General features: G+C 50.0%; 1 protein-coding gene across 1 annotated transcript in view; it reads right to left on the bottom strand.

The window, feature by feature from the left end:
- ARHGEF18 (Rho/Rac guanine nucleotide exchange factor 18) overlaps positions 1-665 on the bottom strand; it is an 81,542-nt gene extending 80,877 nt beyond the window's left edge. Inside the window, exon 1 of the mRNA XM_034657709.1 lies at positions 353-665. The gene's annotated coding sequence lies outside the window, so the exon portion shown is untranslated. The remainder of the gene's footprint in view (positions 1-352) is intronic.
- Between the last annotated feature and the right edge of the window lie 9,951 nt (positions 666-10,616).

A 10,616-nucleotide genomic window follows, 5' to 3' on the forward strand; every position in this document is an offset into this window, starting at 1 on the left:
GGTGGCCGGGATCCAGTTCAGGAAGCGTGCCTGGTGACTCTGTATAGGGAAGACCCCATTCGCCCCCTGGGTGGGTCCCCTGTGCGGGCTTTGGCTACAAGGGCCCCCATCTTCCAGTCTTATGGGCTGCACGTGCGGTGGACCCCAGCCTCCTGGGGGGACCTCCTGGGCGCACAGACCCCTGCAGAGCAAACCAGGTCAAACAGCCTTCCCAGCCCACTCAGGAAGCAGGCTGGCGGCAAGGTGGACAGGCACTGTGGGTGGTCTATCTGCTGGCCGGACCCCCCCCCCACACTGCCCCTCTATCTCTGTTGGTGCCTCTGTCCCCCACGCCCCCGTGATGGTCACTCACCAGAGGGAGGCTTGTCCTCGCTGTTGTGAGTACCTGGCCAGCTACCAGCTCCTGCGGCCCACAGGACCCACAGCTAAGGCTTCCAGGAGGCCCAGGGGGAGCATTGGCGGGTCGGGGCCCCCGGGGAACCGCAGGGTGACCCAACTCTGCCCCAGCTTCCTCTTCCTCAACGGCCTGCCCGCCTGCTTGGCGCCTCTGTTGACCCCAGCCCTGGGCCGAGGCGGGGGCCTGAGGACACGGCCCAGGCTGGGTTCCAGAAGCGGGGAACCTCCCCGGCTGCTCAGCCCCCAGCGCGCAGGTGTCCTGAGAGGTGGGGTGGGGAATGGGGCGGGGAGCCTCAGCGCCCTCGCCCCCACCCCTGCAGCTTCCTGTGGAACCAACTGGTGAAGAGAAGCGGGGTGCCAGGGCCTCACTCGGGTACACGGGCGCGTGCAGATGCAGGGGGCACAGAAGCCGCGTGTACCCGCGGAGACAGGCGCTCAGACCCCGGGAACCCGCACCGGCGTGTGCGTGGGTACACACGTGGGTCCCCATGGTGTTGCGGTAAATGTTTACCAACCACCTCGCAGACCAAAAAAAAAAAAAAGAAAGAAGTAGCCGCCCTGATATGTAGCAGACGCGGACCCCTGTGGTGTAAATAACCCCACGCAGCTGATTGCAAAGCCAACCCGACCCCATTGAGCATGGACTTAGGAGGAAACGCTCGTGCTTCCTGCACAGACAAGGGTCCTGTGGCATACGGGTCCGTGGATACCTGTGGGTCCAGGTAGACATGGGGGTGTGCAGAGTGGTGCACCCCCAGACATCTCCGGGTGCCCTTTATGCTCAGAGAGAGGTTGGTGCCGGTGCACACAGGGTGTGCCCGCGACATGACCAATGGGGACACATGGAATCACACACAGGCGCTTGGGCACGCTCACCGGGAGGCCAGAGAGGAGCCCGAGAGCAGACACAAGGGGGTACAGCCAGCTCGTCCCGGTTCACGGAGCCCATTGTAACAGGATCAGGAGTTTCACAGGCTGGGTGTTAAAGGCTGCCATCATAAAACATTTAATTATATTCACTTACAGTTAAATAAATCATGTCAAGAACTAAAGTAATAGCGGCTTAATTCTAACACCGTGTACTTCATGCCGCACTGAATGCTTCGAAATGGTTAACGTGGGGGTGCCTGGGTGGCACAGTGGTTAAGCGTCTGCCTTCGGCTCAGGGCGTGATCCCGGCATTATGGGATCGAGCCCCACATCAGGCTTCTCCACTAGGAGCCTGCTTCTTCCTCTCCCACTCCCCCTGCTTGTGTTCCCTCTCTCGCTGGCTGTCTCTGTCTCGGTCGAATAAATAAATAAAATCTTAAAAAAAAAAAAAGAAGAAATGGTTAACGTGGTAAATTTTATGTCATGCACATTTTGCTGTAATAAAACGAAGAAATTCAACCTTCCCTAATGATTTTGCTTCATTTTTCTCTTATCCGTGCTCTCGAGGTTATTTATGACTATGGAGCCCGTTTGGGGGCAATACTGGACGGTGGGATGCTCCTGGGCATCTCTTCCCAGCCCTGAGGTCGGTGACATCACGCTGGTACCTGGAAATGGGCCACCCCGAGAGATACTGACACCATGGGAGCCGGCAAACATCGCAGACCAGCGCCCTCCAGCCGACAGCCCACAGAAACAAACACAAGACGCACGCAGGACACAGGAGGCAGGGAAGATTCACACACACAACCCGTTTTGTAACCATCGGTTATTTATTGAATGCAGCACACATTTATTGAGCACCTACTGTATGCTGGGTCTTTTTGTAGGCTGTGGGGGGCGGTTATGGTGAACAGGGTGGGCACAACCCCCTGCTCTGGAGTGCGGGAGGCAAGCTGTGAAGCCGGAAACAGACCCACACCGTATTAATTGCTGTGAACGGAAGCAAACCTGGTGATGTGACAGATAGCGGGTGGGGGTGGAGGCTGCATTCGCGGGGGGGCGCCAGGGAAGGCCCAGAAGGAGCCAGGCATGCAAATGAAGATCTGGGACATTCCATGGGGCAGGAACTGCAGGGGCAAAGGCTAGAGGGCAGGCTGAGCTTGGCGTGTTTGGGGAATGCCTGCGTGGTGGGAGTGAGGCTGGAGGGGGACAGCCCTAGAAGGGGAGGTGGGCGGTGCTCAGACCTGCAGGGCCTTGGGGCCCAGACTGCAAGCATGACTGATGGGCGTCATCGGGGGTGGGGCGGGGGACTTAAGCAGGGAATGAAGGGGCAGAGGCGGGGACAAGATGGCTCAGAGGGTGCAGAGCCCCAGAGCCCCACACAGACGCCATCACTGGGTGGTGCCGGGAGGGAGGGTGAGGAGTGTAGAGTCCTTGGCCCAGGAGGGGCTGCTCTCTCTGTCTCTGTCCCTCCCCCACCTCCATTTCTCTCTGCCTCTTCTCCTGGGCTCCCCTGCCGGAATTTAAATTCTCTCAGGCATCTCCCCTTCCCTGTCTCCCTGTCCTGCTCTCCTTCTTGTGGTCCGATCTCTAGAGAATGTTCTCTCTGCTCTCAGTATGGGCTTCCCTGGCCCTCTGCCCTGGACCCCCTCCTCATTGCCCTCTTCCCACTGCCGAGGTCCCCGTGGCCTCCTAGATGCTGACTGTGCAGCTGTGTACCCCCGGCTCTCCTCTCCCTCCACTCCCCCGTCTCACCTCCAGGGAGATCCCTTCTGCCTGCGGTACCCTTTTCTCTTTCCTTGGCAAAATAAACATAATGTAAGATTTACTCTTCTAACCATTTCTAAGCGCACAGCTCAGGGCATTAAGCACATTCACACTGTTGTGCAACCGTCCCCACCATCCGCCTCCAGACCTTTGTCATCTCCCCCAACTGAGACTCTGTCTCCATGAAACACTGACTCCCAGCCCCTGCCCCACCCCTGGTATCTTCTATTGGACTTTCTGTGTCCCTCCATTTGCCGTCTGGGTACATCCCATGAGTGGAGTCAGACAATTTCTGTCCTTTTGTGTCTGGTTTATATCACTGAGCATAATGCCCTCAAGGTCTTTCCATGTTGTAGCAGGTGTCAGAATGTCCTTTCTTTCTTTCTTTCTTTCTTTCTTTCTTTCTTTCTTTCTTCTTTCTTTCTTTCTTTCTTTCTTTTTAAAGATTTTATTTATTTATTTGACAGAGATAGAGACAGCCAGCGAGAGAGGGAACATAAGCATGGGGAGTGGGAGAGGAAGAAGGAGGCTCATAGCAGAGGAGCCCGATGTGGGGCTCGATCCCATAATGCCGGGATCATGCCCTGAGCCGAAGGCAAACGCTTAACTGCTGCGCCATCCAGGCGCCCCAGAACGTCCTTTCTTTTTAAGGCTGAATTATTGCATTGTGTGGATGGACAGATTTTGTTTATGTCCATCTGTCAATGGACATTTAGATTGTTTTCCACCTTTGGCCNTGCTGCGCCATCCAGGCGCCCCAGAACGTCCTTTCTTTTTAAGGCTGAATTATATTGCATTGTGTGGATGGACAGATTTTGTTTATGTCCATCTGTCAATGGACATTTAGATTGTTTTCCACCTTTGGCCATCATGAAAAATGATGCTATGAACATGCATGTGCAAATATCTGTTGGAATCCCTCATCTGAACCCCTTTGGATATATACTGCCAGAGAGTTTTGGCCCCAGAGGAAATGAACCCATCCTGCTTTTAGCTTTAAGAGATGGTTCTTAAGACGATAGCTGCTATCGCCGAAAGGGCCACTAGAGGGCAGTGCTTCACCAGGGCTTCTCTGCCGGCCAACCCAAGACCACAGTGAGAAAAAACCCCCAAACCAGGCTGGGAATGCAACATGGACCGCCTAAGTGTGGGGCCCTGGCTTCAGTTAGTGAGGGACACCTGGGTCCGTTAGGTCTACCTTTCCTTCTCTCGCTTTTGATAGAGATGTGGTGGAGTGATATTTTCTGTGCTGCAGGGAAAAAAAATTTCCAGATGGGCTAAAGGGCAAATGTAAACAACAAACACCCCAAATTAATACAATTTGTAGAAGAAATTTACAAGGCAATTTTTACACTTTGGGTTGAAAAGCTTTTTTCTTTTCTTTTTTTTTTAAATTAAGAGAGGAAACTCAGAAGTCACGAATGACAAGACAGAAATATCTGATGATATATAAACTAAANTACACTTTGGGTTGAAAAGCTTTTTTCTTTTCTTTTTTTTTAAATTAAGAGAGGAAACTCAGAAGTCACGAATGACAAGACAGAAATATCTGATGATATATAAACTAAACATAAATGTAGGGGGTAGATGTTATAAACAAAACCAATAAGTAAAGATCAATTAGTTGTCTGTGAAAGATTAGTACCTTCATATAAAAAGGATTTCTGTACATTGATAAGAAAAAGTTGAACAACATAAATAGAAAACTGAGAAATCATGTGAACAGGTATTTCTCGAAACCAAGAGCCAAAGAATGTATGAAAATATGGTCCTCAGGAGCCCAGAGTGTGAATGTTCAGTAACAAGTGACATCTGGCTGTCACTTCACACCCAAGAAAGTGTCAACGACAACAGAAATAAGTGAGAAATTGTGTCTGATTGTCATCTTATTGTATATGAAATTATAGGGGAAATCAGAAAATTTGTGAAATTCTACATATTTAATTTATTTATGATGTCCAATATTTTCTAAGATTGAACTAAAATTTCCAAGCTGTCACCATAAAACACATAAAAAATGTGATTTAAAAACATTAAAAATGATAACACTTATTGCTGGCAGAGATGTAGAGAAAAGAGTAGTGATGCATATTGTCTTACACAGATATTCCTTGACTCGCAACAGGGTTACATCCAGATAAACCCATCATATGTTGAAAGTATCATAAGCCAAGATGCATTTAATATACCTAACCTATTAAATAGCATAGCTTGGCTTAGCCTCCCTGAGACATACACACAATATTTACGTTAGCCTACACTGGGCGAAATCATCATACACAAAACTATTTTATGATAAGAATTGAATATCTCATGTAATTTACTGAATACTGTACTGAACGTGAACACTGGAGTGGTTGTCATTGTAACCATTAACAGTTGTGCAACCATTGATATATTAAAGATCTAAGTTTCTGATTTCATGACTGACGGGGAGCCGTAGCTCATGGCCACCGCCCAGCATCATGACAGGATCATACCACGTATGGACATCCTGGGCAAAGATCAAAATTCAAAATTTGAAGTACAGTTTCTACTGAATGCATATTGCTTTCACACCATCTCAAAGTCGAAAATTTGTAAGTTGAACCCCGTAAGTCAGGGACTGTCTGTATTTAGAAACTCTTCCTCTAATGTGTACAACCATGAATGGTCAGAGCCTGAACAGCCCCTGCTCTCTGGTCTCTTGTTTCAGAAGGAGAGCTTACACTCTAGAATTTGCTTACCATTTCTCACCACATTTCATGAAAGTCCCAAGAAAGAAAATATGCAGTAGGGTCTCATTTTCTGAGTATGGGCCTCCGTCTTCTCTCAATGTTTAAAAAGTGAGATAGGTGGGGCGCCTGGGTGGCACAGCGGTTAAGCGTCTGCCTTCGGCTCAGGGCGTGATCCCGGCGTTATGGGATCGAGCCCCACATCAGGCTCCTCTGCTATGAGCCTGCTTCTTCCTCTCCCACTCCCCCGCTTGTGTTCCCTCTCTCGCTGGCTGTCTCTATCTCTGTCGAATAAATAAATAAAATCTTAAAAAAAAAAAGTGAGATAGGTTAACATATAGTGACATTCAATCCCTTGAGAGTACTGTCCTGTGAGTTTTAACTAATCCATACTCATGTACCCAACACCATGATCAATATATAGAACCATTCCATCCTCTCCCCCAATTTCCTCCTGCCCGTTTGTAGCCATCCTCTTTCTCTCCCTCTGGAAATCGCTGAATTCTTCTCTGTCCCTGGAGTTTTGTCTTTTCCAGAATATTATATCGATGGAATCATGCACATGGTTAGCCTTTGAGTCTGACTTCAGCCACCCAGCACAGCACATTTGAGATTCACCTATGTTGCTATGTGTGTTTCTTTTTAAAAATTTTTAAAAATTATTTTAAAAATTATTTTAAAAATTTATTTATTTATTTTGAAAGATTTTGTTTATTTGACACACACACACACACACACAGAGGACACAAGCAGGCAGAGCGGCAGGCAGAGGAGAAAGTTGAAGCAAGCTCCCTGCCGAACAAGGAGCTGGATGCGGGGCTTGATCCCAGGACCCCGGGATCATGACCTGAGCCGAAAGCAGGCGCTCATCCAACTGAGCCACCCAGGCACACTGTGTGCTTCTTTTTATCACTGTTACAAGGTATACCACTGTTTGTCCAGTCACCCACTGACGTCCTGTAGACGGTATGCAGTTGGCGGCGATTATGAATAACGCCACTATAAACCTTCGTGCGGAGGTTTCTGTGTGAACACAAGTCTTTATTTCTCTCTTTATATCTAGGCGTGGCATTGCTGGGTCCTAAGGGGAATGTACGTTCAACTTTATGAAAATCATTTCAAGTGTCTTCCAAAATAGTGTGAACAATGCACCGTTTTCTGAAAGAGAAGAAAGATGAGGCCGAGTTCCCAGCACACCGCTAGCTTGTGCACAGCCCCCCTCCCTGGAGGCCACAGGAGCAGAAACAAGGAGAGAGAGAGGCTGGGGACGCGGGTACAGACCGTTGGCCGGCACGCCGACTTTCTAGAATGTGACTCAGAGCACATCGATCGCCGTGTGATCGCCACAACCACCTTAGAGAGACCCGCCTCGCTCATGCCAAAACAGTCCCTTTAGGTCCTTTGCCCCGGACCTGTGACTCTCAGGGCGAATTCCGTTTTCATTTGTGGCTGAGTGCAACCCACGGACCATAAATCATCTCTTCTCTGTCTTAGTGGATGAAAAAATGATGTATTCCCCCAGCAATGGTTGAGAGCACTCGGTGGGGCCCTTTGCTAGTGTTAGCCATTCTAGCCGGCGTTTGGTGGCGTCTCATTGTGTGCGGACCCCTTGGTAACATCAGAAACCTGGGGCTCATAAGACCCCTGCATGGAGAGTGGAGGCGGGAGAGTCGGGCAGGGCTGAGAGTGTGCGGTTCTGGGTCCAACTCCTGATCCTTCCCATCACTTGCTCCCATCACTTGTGCATCCCGAGTGTGCAAGCTGTCTGACGCTGTAGTGTGTCAGGATTCCCATGACAGAGGCTTTGATGAGACGATGCCGGTGACAAGCTTGAAACAGGGTCTGGCGCCATCTGCTTGCAGCCCCAGGCCTTTGCACCCAGCACACGCTCTGCTGGAATATTCTTCTGGTCCATCTTCAACTGCACTACTCTGTGTGTTCATGTGCGTGTGTGTGTGTGTGTGTGTGTGTGTGTAAGCAACAAGCTACGAGGAGTTTATTAATGCCTTGAATCAGTTTGTATTTTTGAAGCCAAACAGCACCTACCCACGTTACCAAAATAGACCTACACACATGCAGGAGATCCTATTTATCCATCCCTGGCACACCCGGAGAGTCAGGGCTGCCAGATAAACCATGGGCAAGTAGAGCTCTTATGGGTTTTTTTTTTTAATTAAAAAAAATTTAAATTTTTAATTATTTTTAGGGATTATATTTATTTGAGAGAGAGAAAGAAAAAGAGAGCATGGGGGGGGTGCATAGAGAAAGAAGCAGGTTCCCTGCTCAATCCCAGAATCCTGAGATCATGACCTGAGCCAAAGACAGACGCTCAACAGACTGAGCCACCCAGGCGCCCCATGCTTTTTTTTTTTTTTTTAAGATTTATTTATTTATTAGAGAAAGAGAAAGAAAGCACGGAAGCGTGGGGGGGTAGGGGGCGGGAGGGGCAGACAGAGAGGGAGACAGAGAATCCTCAGGCAGACTGCCCACTGAGCGCAGAGCCCAACTCAGGGCTCAATCCCAGGACCCTGAGATCATGGCCTGAGCCGAAGTCACAAGTTGGACGCTCAATCGACTGAGCCACCAGGCACCCTTGGACCTCTTACACTTTTATTTGCTAATGGTGGTGACCCTGCTTAAGGAAGATGCTTCGTGGTAGCCCCCAAGCCCCTGGGGACTGGTTTCCCAAGTTCAGGCAGCAACACAAAGGGCAGGGAGGCTGGGCCTCTTTCTGCCCTCTCCTGGTTGAGAACCTACCTCTACCCCTGCTGCTGAACCCCCAGAGAACCCACAGGGGATTTCAGAGGCTTGAACAGGAAAACCGCATCTTAATATAACCCAAGAAACCAACGTTCTCATAACGAGATGCCTGCAGAAGCACAGCCTTGTGCCCTTATGTACTTCAATTGTCAGCTGCATCCCAAGTGGCTCCCAGAGCTGGTGATGAACCACAAACGAAGGGTCACCATCCTCTGAGAACTTTCTATATGGCTTATTTTTCTCATTTAATCTTCACGGCCATCCAGGGAAATGGGTTCCCTTGGATCCATTCTGCCTCCGAGGAAGCTGAGGCTCAGTGAGGTGAGGCTCCGTGCTACATGGTCCCCCGGGGGTTGTGGTGTGCAGAAATCTTTAGAACATCTGCCTGGTTAAGGACATGTTGAGAGGGACAGTGTCTGGGCCACTGTGCCAGCCACTGCAGCTGGGGGCATCCATGCGCCTGTATTTCTAGCCCTGCCTGTCTCTGCTAGTGACTGGGACTCATGTGGCTGGTGACGGGGACAGCCTCTGGCCACCACTGCACCCACAGAAGTAACCATTCCCCAGCTGTTTCCTTCCCACCATTGTGTTCTCTTTTTTTAATTGTTTATTTAAATTCAATTTAGTTAACATATACTGTATTACTAGTTACTGGGATAGAATTTAATGATTCATTAGTTGCATACAACACCCACTGCTCATTATGTCACGTGCCCTCCTTAATACTCATCACCCAGTTACCCCATCCCCCCACCCACCTCCTCTCCAGCAACCCTCAGTGTTTCCTGGAGTTTAGCATCTCTTATGGTTTGTTTCCTTCTCTATTTTCATCTTACCTTATTTTTCCTTCCTTTCTGCTATGTTCATCTGTTCTGTTTTTTAAATTCCACATAGGAGTGAGATCGCATGGTATCTGTCTTTCTCTGACGGACTTATTTTGCTTAGCATAATGCCCTCTACTTCCATCCAGGTCGTTGCAAATGGCAAGATTTCATTCTTTTTGTTGGTCGAGTCATATTCCAGTGTGTGTGTGTGTGTGTGTGTGTGTGTGTGTGTGCACGCGCTATACCTTCTTTATCCATTCATCTGTCGATGGACATCTGGGCTCTTCCCATAGTTTGGCTACTGCCACTACTGCATTCATCATGCAGCTCCTCCACTTTGGGACTCCAGCCTTCCTGGAAAGCACTGAGGCACCCTTGTCCTTCACCAGTGTCTTACCACCCTTAACCCCCAGCCTGGTGGTTTCTTCTTCCAGCCAAAGCTCCCTCTGGAGTGGGGCAGGGGTCAGGCTCAGCTGCTGGGTGTGGTACACAAAGGCTGGAGAGAGATGGTGCCAAATGCTGCCTTCTAACGACCAGGGTCATCACCAGTGAGAGGGAGTGACCCAACGTCTGGGTCATCCAAGGCTCCAGCTAGAGACACCCAGGCTTATCACTTTCAGACTCTAATTCTGCCCTGGCCTCTGCTGAGAAGGTTCCTTTTTTAGCCCATGAATCTTGTCTTGGCTAAGAGAGCAGAAGAGGGTAGACCTATGTCCACCGTCAATGTGAGCCATGAAGCCTGTCACGGTCCGATGAAACCTGCCTCCTTGCACAAGATGGCACGCTTATCTGTTTGGGACCAGACACCGTGCCAGGTGTGGGACGGCCTTGCAAGTTCGGGTCCACTGGGAGACAGAGAGCCTGGTGAGTACAAAGCGATATGGCCTGTGCTCTAGGGGGAGCCCAGGTGAACTTGGACTTGGGGTCCAGGAAGGCTTTCAGGAAGTGAGGCACATACCTCAGCACACACCTGAAGGATGGGTGAGGCTGGGGGGCCCTGTGACAAGCTCTAGTGGGGAGCGAAAGTAATCCCACCTGTCTATAGCAAGGAGAGCCATGGGTGGGAGGAGTGGCCGTAAAGAGGAAGGTGGAGACAGAGGCCAGTGTGTGCTGGGTTCCAAGACATGGGTTTAGAAAGAGCTTTGGGTTTTGCTCCAAGGGCAACGAGGAGCCATGAGAGGCTGTATGCAGGGGGTGGTGGCGAGGGCTGCTGTGTTTCGGGAAGATCCCTCTGACTGGGGGTGGGGGCGGAATGGAAACAGGGTGCACTCTGGGAGGCTGG

This window comes from Ailuropoda melanoleuca, chromosome 4 (assembly GCF_002007445.2).
Source record: "Ailuropoda melanoleuca isolate Jingjing chromosome 4, ASM200744v2, whole genome shotgun sequence".
NCBI classification, from domain to species: Eukaryota; Metazoa; Chordata; class Mammalia; order Carnivora; family Ursidae; genus Ailuropoda; species Ailuropoda melanoleuca.